The sequence below is a fragment of the Pinus tabuliformis genome, chromosome 6 (genome assembly GCF_031772625.1).
Source record: "Pinus tabuliformis cultivar Carrire ecotype Pingquan chromosome 6, CPIR1, whole genome shotgun sequence".
NCBI lineage: Eukaryota > Viridiplantae > Streptophyta > Pinopsida > Pinales > Pinaceae > Pinus > Pinus tabuliformis.
The window spans coordinates 1,704,456,887-1,704,465,538 of NC_142292.1; the positions used below are offsets into that span (position 1 = coordinate 1,704,456,887).

Below are 8,652 nucleotides of genomic sequence, written 5' to 3' on the forward strand. Positions count from 1 at the left end.
ATAATTTGTAAAGAACACTAAAAGAATTTTGTAGAAGAAAACTATATTATTGCTAACGAAGAAACTACAGTGACTGCTACTGTATAAACTAAAATGTATTAAGAACATTTGTAGAACCATTAGCAGACGTAGGTTACGATACCTTCTAGATAATTCTAGTAACTTTTATGCTATAAATTTAATAATGATAGTGAGATATAGTTGTATAATAAAAAGTGATATCTCAAAAGTATTAGACCAGAAACAAGATCACCTGTAGAACATAACTCCGCTTTGACTGCAGATGTTGGTTTAATTTGCACCCAAATTAAATATAGCATAGATAGACCATAAAACAATTCAAAAAATCTGAGGTTTTATAAAAAGAAAACATACATCCAATATAGGCGGATCGAATCAAATCTCACAACTCAAGGGTATAGATAACCCTTTCAATGTCTAACCAAAAATATGCTAAGAGCAGGTCGGAGAAATATCGCTGCCCTTTCAGAAGCCTTATATATGCGGCCTAATCATTTAAACCCACAATTTAGGAAACAAAATCTAGAAAGCAGAGAACTAAAACCACACATTAGCGAATCTGGAAGCCTGAGCGCCAAATCGGTTCTTTAGACTGTAGCTACATCGAGCTATGCGGGACGCAAAATGAGAAGAATGGATTAAATCCACGAGTAGTGAGACTTAGTTCAACGAAGCTCACCAACCTATTTTCATAAGGCAACCACAAAAGTTAGATGCTGAAAGATTACGCACTGGTACTTCGAAATCATCAGAATTGAGGTACCTGCGAAGAAGAGAAACTACAGTATCAGTTGATTGACCGAAGATGGAAGTTAGAAAACGATATAGTATGTCTGTCAAAAGAGGCAATGGGTAAAAGGGTTTACTTGTATAGCCCGGGTGACCCTGGCATCGCCATACAATCTGCATAAAGAATCGCATAGAAAAAGGGTTGGAACAATAGGATAACAAAAACCAGAAGTAAACAGTAGAAAAAATTTACCCTATTGTGCAATACAACACTCACCTAAATCTGAGTCAGCGTCTATCCAAAAGAGATGCATTGGTGGACAAATCCCTGTATCCTGATGTCTGTAGAAAAAGAACCAGAGGAAATTAACTAGAGGGTGATGTTAACCATTGCAAGAAGAAAAAAATATAATATCCTGAGCTCATAAAAAAAAAGGAGTCTCATTGCAGAGTTTCCTACCTTTCCTAGTGTCATCGCTTAACATAGAAGGTGCATCGTTCCTGAGGTGGAATTCCTTCCCTCCATTTCTGCTATGAAGAATGCAGAAATAAATGGTAAAACAGTCGAACCCCTTCCCTCCATTTCTGCTCTGAAAAATGGTAAACAATCAAGCAGATAGAAAAATGAGATTAGGGTTGATTGAAGAGATCTAGTGGAGTGCATCGAGAGCATTGAAGAGTTTTCTCGACCCACGCGAAGTTGGTTTGTTTGCCCACGTGATGGGTGTACAACTTCCAGTCCGGCAGATATAAATGAACAAGGGGCAGTGGGATGGGCAGTGGGATAGTATGCCATAGTTGGGTCCATGCTACGATATTAAATGTATACCACCGTTTTATAAAAAGAATTGAATAGGTGTCACCACCACTATAACCTAAGTATCATTAACCAGCATGTAAGGCTTAATCACGATAAAAAAACAGCCTCATAGTGAGGTGGGTCTTGCCATTAATTTCACAAATAGTCGCATCGCTAAGTATGGAACTGGAGACTTTGGTGTGGCAAGTTAGTGAGGTGGGTTGGAACGCCTTTAACCATAGAAGTTATATAGATATTTAGGAAAAAAAGTAAATATATCACCAAAAAGAAAAAAAGCTACAAATTAGGTTCTTTATATACAGATTCATGAAAACCTTTCCAAGAAAATGAATCTAATTAAATTTTCTCTTTTCCAAGAATATGATAATGTATGCAAAGACATTTCACTTCGAAATCTAATGCAATAATGCAATGATGCATTCAATTAATATTTATTTCCAAAAATTAATATAAAAATTTATTTCATGAATTATGATATAATGGATATTATTATTGTGCAAATATACCTATTCAGAGTCTACATGAATCATGCTAATATCTCCAAGGAAATTAAGAATATAACTTTGTCTCATAATTTTTAAGGAATTTTTTCTTCAATCAAATAAATTATTTTCTTTCTCTTTTCATAAGAAAAGTTTACACACATTCTTTCCATGAAAGAAATCATGATTTCCTTAATCTTTTTGTGTGGAAGAGTGTTTTCTTTCCACGAAAACAACATCCCTAACTTATCTTCTACCATGCAATTTTTAGTTTAGAAAAGTAATATTTTCCTATGCATGAGTCACTGTGTATTCTCTTTTCAAGAGAAACCTCCATGCAATATACTTATTTAGTAAAAAAATATGGTTTCATTATTTTTAATATGTAAATTTATCGTGCATGTTTTTAGAAACATTATTGCATAGAAATCATGCAGAACCTTCCAATGAAATAACATTTTTCTCTACACAAAAATCCGTCCAACTTTCAAGAGTCTACATCAATATTTCCAATCAATAAAAAAAACCTATCATTCGTTACAAAACACATAGCAATTTATTTTGAAAGAATGTCATCGTTACTTAGCTTTTTTGCATGAAGTCCCATGTGCATACCTTATTTTCTGGAATACATTTTCTTGGAGTCTAACATTCCTCTCCAAAGTTGTGATGATCCATCCCTAGAGACTTCAAGTGATGAAAAACTCAAGTAGATGAGGATGAAAGTCATTTTTCTAGTTTATGAATGAATTTAAAGGAATTGTAAAACTTTATTTATCTGAATGAGTCATCATTTTATTTATTTGATTCAAATTGGTTAGCAACTAAATCATAACACTTCTTGATTTCAACCATTTCATTAAAAATGATAAAAATAATATTTTCCATTATGAATTCCAAACTAACTCATAACAGTTCTTGATTTCAACCATATCATTAAAAATGATAAAAATAATATTTTCCATTGTAAATTCCAATGTAGATACAATTTATAGAAATATTACATTTTCAAATGATAAACATGAAAAATAAATAACTATATTCAAATTTCCTCTTAATAAACAAAATAAAACTGAAGGTCAAAAACAACATCAACTTGAAATTTTTTAAGCTGAACTTACATTATTTTTTAATGAATTATATTTACACCAGTGTCTTTATTAATAGACAAATAAATTTCTAAGAGTTAAACAAATTTTCATATGCATTTGACACTATTAGAATTCTTTTAATCGTTTAAAGGAATGAAATTCTATCTGTTGTAATTTTCAAAGTTGTCACAATTATTATTCATTTAGTCTTAAAAAGAAACATTAATCCATTGTTATAAACAGCCCTAATGTTTATAATAAACCTAATATTTATAATAATATTAATAATTTCAGCCTATAATATTAATATTTTCTTTAATCTATAATAATATAATAATACTCATCTTTAATGTCAATTTTTAACCTATTTGGCAACACATCCATATTATATTGTTTTAGATTTATAATAGTAATCTACAACTCAATATCGTTTTAGCTTTTATAATATAATTCTTTAAATGAAAAATCTTGGTTGAAAATCCTTCGTTGTAGGTTTATAACAATATTAATAATTTCAAGCTTATAATATTAATATTTTCTTTATTCTATAATAATATAATAATACTCATCTTTAATATCAATTTTTAAGCTATTTGGAAACAAATCCATATTATATTGTTTTAGAATTATAATAGTAATCTACAACTCAATATCGTTTTAGCATTTATAATATAAATCTTTAAATGAGAAATCTTGGTTGAAAATCCTTCGTTGTTGGCCTGCATTGGCTAAAATTTGAGATTTTCCTAACCTCTTTTCGTTTTTTTAATATATATGATGTGGAATGACTGTCCACGTTGGGCTGGAATTTGGGGTTTGCATCATCAAATTAGGATGTTTGATATTTACCATTGTTGGCTCCAAAGAGAATCGTGAAACAACATCATAACACTATCAAAAATTAAAGGTTTACAAACGGAAAGCATTCCTATGAGTATATTTTTCTCAGCTGTAATATTAGATAATCTTTAGGATGGCCGAAACATGAACACGAAAATAGCCAGGGAATAAACAATTTTGGCATAATATGAAAGATATGAGTATATTTTTCTCAGCTGTAATATTAGATAATCTTTAGGATGGCCGAAACATGAACACGAAAATAGCCAGGGAATAAACAATTTTGGCATAATATGAAAGATAACAATAGTAACAGAAAACGACCAATCTACATCAAAAATAGAGAGTTACACATCAGTGCTGAGAATCACCGTAATATTTATATATGCTACAACGTAACAGTGGTCAGATATAGGACTGCAAAATTTTTATGTGTAACAAAGTAAGTTGGAATCAACAATCATGAGAGTTTGGTTTTTTAAGTTGGTTAGTAGTATTGGAGTAAAATCACTACTACATAAAGGGGCTTTAAGACAATATTTGAGATCATTTTTGGGTAAATTGTCTGAGCTTGAAAACAAAAAAAAAACTTGTGTATTGCCTTAAATATTGTCTTTAAGGGCGTGTCTCAAAAATTGTTGTCTTAAAGATTATTGTCTTAAAAAATATTCTCTTAAATATTATTGTCTTAAAAAATTGTCTCTATAAAGACAATATATAACACAAGCATTATTGTCTCTTAGGACACAATTTCATTTTTGTCTCTCTTGAGGCAATTTCATTATTGTCTATTTAGAGACAACACTAGGATTGGAAATAGTGTGTCTTTAATACTAGCTATTGTCTCTTTAGAGACAATAAATATTTTATTTAAAGATGACTTATATTTTATTTAAAGATCACTTTTGTCTCTCTAGATACAATATAAAACAATGAATTCACAAATATCTCACCATTGAAATAAATCGATATAAAAATAAAAAAAAAAAAAAAAATAAACTACAAAATCATTGATTAATTCATGTTAGCGCACAATGGAATCAAACCACTAACCTCCTGCTTGTAAGGTAGGCACTCTTCCATTGAGCTAACACACTTTAGAGAATTATGTGAAGAGTTATGGCAATCCTCAAAACTACATTTATAGTAACAGTGTAAGTGTGTAAGTGAATCTTTAGAATTGCAAGAAAAAAGAACATTCAACAAATATTAAGTTACTAGCATTTTCACCAAAAGGTGCAAGGGCACGTTGATAGTGTTTCATGGTTTTTTTACCCTTTGAAGATATATATATATATATATATATATATATATATATATATATAGTTGAAATACATGCAGAAGGATATGCAGTCTTGGAAATGAAAATCGCGTTAAAGGATAGGCGGGCTCAATAACAAAACCATAAATGGTTTTAGAGATCCCTATTCCAATTCTGAAAACCCGAAGTGGAGGAAGGAGACCCCAAAAAGAATACAAGGTGTATATGTTGTATAAGGAAAGTAGAGTGTATTTTTTGAATAGTGAGTTGTGGCCTATTATGTCCTAATAACAAGTGGTTGCTAGTAATAGACTATCAACTAGCATTTGCACCAAATGCTGCAAAGGAAATGTCATAAGTCAGTAGCACATATCGATGAAGAGCATAAATGAACAAAAAGTGATATGTTAGGTGATCTAACTTTAACCAAATCAATTTCACCATTAAATCAAAGTTATCCAACTACCTTACATTACATTTGTCTTAAGGCATGCTTTTAAAACTCTTTTATAGGAAAGTGAAATTCTCAATTCATAGATCAAGAACCTAAAACTCTTTTATTATGTACCAAGCACTTGTATGTACAATGATTCAATACAATTATTCTTCATTTTGATTGGTTGCCTTTTTCGTTGGATGAAAAGGTTGCTTGAGAAGAGAGACCGAAAGGTGGCAACATGCTTATTGTGAAATCTTCCTAACAAAAACCCAATGTCAACATCTAAAACAAATGAAACAGGAAGGAAATGAAAGTGATGGTGGGCACTGGAGAGAAGGAAGGGGATCAGCAAGGAGGCTGGTCGGAGGGGGGATGCAGGAGAGTTTGAAGCAGCCCTTTTTGTTCATGGCTACCCACGCCATTTACAGTCCCCACGATGTCTGAACCTCCAAATAATAGTGCATGAACCACAACCCTGCATATATTCCATGGATATTGAGTAAACAAACATTATTATAATTTTCATATATGCAATGATATGATTTAATACAAAGTTGAATGGGAAATGAGTTGAGATTGTGTGAATATTTTGTAGGTATTACCTTGGATTGTCTATATGGAATCTGATAGCAGCCCAACCTCCATTGGGAACTACCACAACATTTCCCTCAACAGGTTCAACGAGGTTAAAGATGGGTGCATCTGTTGATTCATTGTAGCTTTCAACACCATTGACCACCACAAATAAATTGAAACCATGGAAATGGACATGATGGCTGTTTGTGGTGAAGATGTTGGTGTCTTGAAGAATTAATTGAACAATTGTGTTGAAGGGAAGGACTTTTACTATATTCCCTTTCACGGCCTGTGTATTATTGGTTGGAGTGCTAGTGTAATTGAATGGGAATGGAGGATTATCTGGAAAATTAGTCTTATAGACTCCTTTCATCTACTTGAAATAGTGGGAATGAATAAGAGCAGTGTTTGGGAGAACAAAAGAAATGTTGTTGACAGAGGTAGTGAATCTTGTTCCAATGGGTGTCTAGCATGTGGCATTTCACATCTCCTTTAGACAAGGATTCAATCCTAGACCAACTGTAAAGAAAAAATTATTGTCCATTATTTGAGGAACGAGTGCAGGGAATTATAAGTTAGCCCAGCTACCCAGTTTTGCACGAAATTTGGCTGCAAAGGAATTATTGTTAAGGGAAGGGATTTTAGGCATCATAACGATAGAAGATGTATTAGAGTTGGAAAAGTTGTAGCTCGCAATTCCTACAACAATGGAGTTATCAAATGTTCCACCACCTGTAACAAATGGGTGAGCTGCTATGTAAAATTGGTTAACTCCTCCAACATTAACAGTAGCATTAACAGTGAATAACACATTGGTGGTTTGGCTGGGTGTTATAACAAGAGTGTCTGTCTGGAAAGGCTTCACATAAACTGCATCTACTTCCACCACAGTCATGCTGTGATTTGCAATGGCAAGGAAGAGCTCATCATTGAGGGCAACATTGATGATTCGAAGGAGATATGTCTTCCCAGGATTGAAATTTAGAACAAATGTATCTACATAGCATGCCATGGTTAGTAAATGAGTGAGATCCTCTTTTTGTAGCCAATATATCAAATAAATAAAAAATTTAAATACAATTATCATTACCATTGGAGCAATTGTACAGTGGTCCAGGAAATCCATTTATAGTGTAGGCATCTGACACATTTGGACCTCCTCCTATTTGGAGGGCCTGCTGAATAACCTTTTCAGTATCTGCATTCCACCATTCTCCTGCAAGGTGGTGTGTGTAAAACCATTAAATTCCATCTCGTATGCTCTCTGGCCATTGTTACAAGGTCCAGATTATCCATAAAAGGTATTAAGATATATAAACTTACCTAGAATAATTTTTCCTTCTATGCATGGCTTGGGAAATGGGTAGGGAGCCTGTGGCTTAGGATATATAATGATGGCACCATGTACACTAGCTCTTAACCAAGAAATGTGTGCGTGCCACCATAGAGTTCCTCTCTGTCCTGTGATGGTGAAGTTATAAACGTAACTCATTCCAGTTTGAATTGGACATTGGGTGATATAACCAGGACCATCTGCCCATCCAGACCTCAGTTGTCGAATCCCATGCCTACATGCAGAAACAATATACATGATATCTACAACTATTCAGTAGTTGCATGCAAGCTAGATAAGTATTATGATCACATATAGAAATCAATCCATAATAATCATCAAAACACTTACTTTATCATACATATCATAAATTTCTCCTTACTAAAATTTAAAAAAACCATAAATATAATTACCAATGAATAGTCACATTGTCCTTAACGTGGTTTACCAGCTTTATAATAACTTGATCTCCCTCCTGAGCAAAAATTGTAGGTCCTGGATACTGTCCATTCACTGTGATCAAAGGTTTTGTGTTGCAAAGACGTGTCACATTACTTAGCCTCACCTGCAACCCAATGCATGTATAGTTAGGTTAATATAATCAAACATCGAAAACTCCCCAGTAAACACCAACATAGTATAAATGATTTTCACTCTATATGGTTACATTGAACTTGTAATTCATGGTTGTCTGCCAGTGCTTTCCTGCTGCTATATCCAGGTTTTGAATGATGACTAGCAGGATGACAATTAAGAAGTATTTCACATCCGCTGCCTCAAAAGGGCAAGGAGAGGAACAATGTCTTTGAGTTCAACATTTTCCTCCTGCTAACTTAACTTATAAACTATGAAACCTTAGCTTGAATATCATTGTGATCAGCTGGGAAGCCTTGGCATTTATACATGTACCAAGATTTCCCTGAAGATTGCCCCTGAAGATTGAAGGTTGTGGGGTATAATTTGGTGGTGAATTGGTGGAGTAAAAAATAAGAACACACACTCACAAACAACCTTGGACATTGCACAAAGAAAACCATTTCCTAATTGCTTCTGTGCAGGT

The 8,652-nt window shown here is 33.0% G+C and overlaps 1 long non-coding RNA gene and 1 pseudogene across 1 annotated transcript; both read right to left on the reverse strand.

The window, feature by feature from the left end:
* Positions 1-469: 469 nt before the first annotated feature.
* Positions 470-1,455, reverse strand: LOC149265547 (uncharacterized). Its single transcript, XR_016251727.1, has 4 exons — positions 1,211-1,455; positions 1,028-1,092; positions 888-924; positions 470-784 (listed from the first exon to the last, which is right to left on the reverse strand). It is a non-coding gene; the product is annotated as an uncharacterized LOC149265547 (long non-coding RNA).
* Positions 1,456-6,028: 4,573 nt separating this feature from the next.
* On the reverse strand, positions 6,029-8,410 carry LOC149265548 (laccase-17-like; annotated as a pseudogene).
* Between the last annotated feature and the right edge of the window lie 242 nt (positions 8,411-8,652).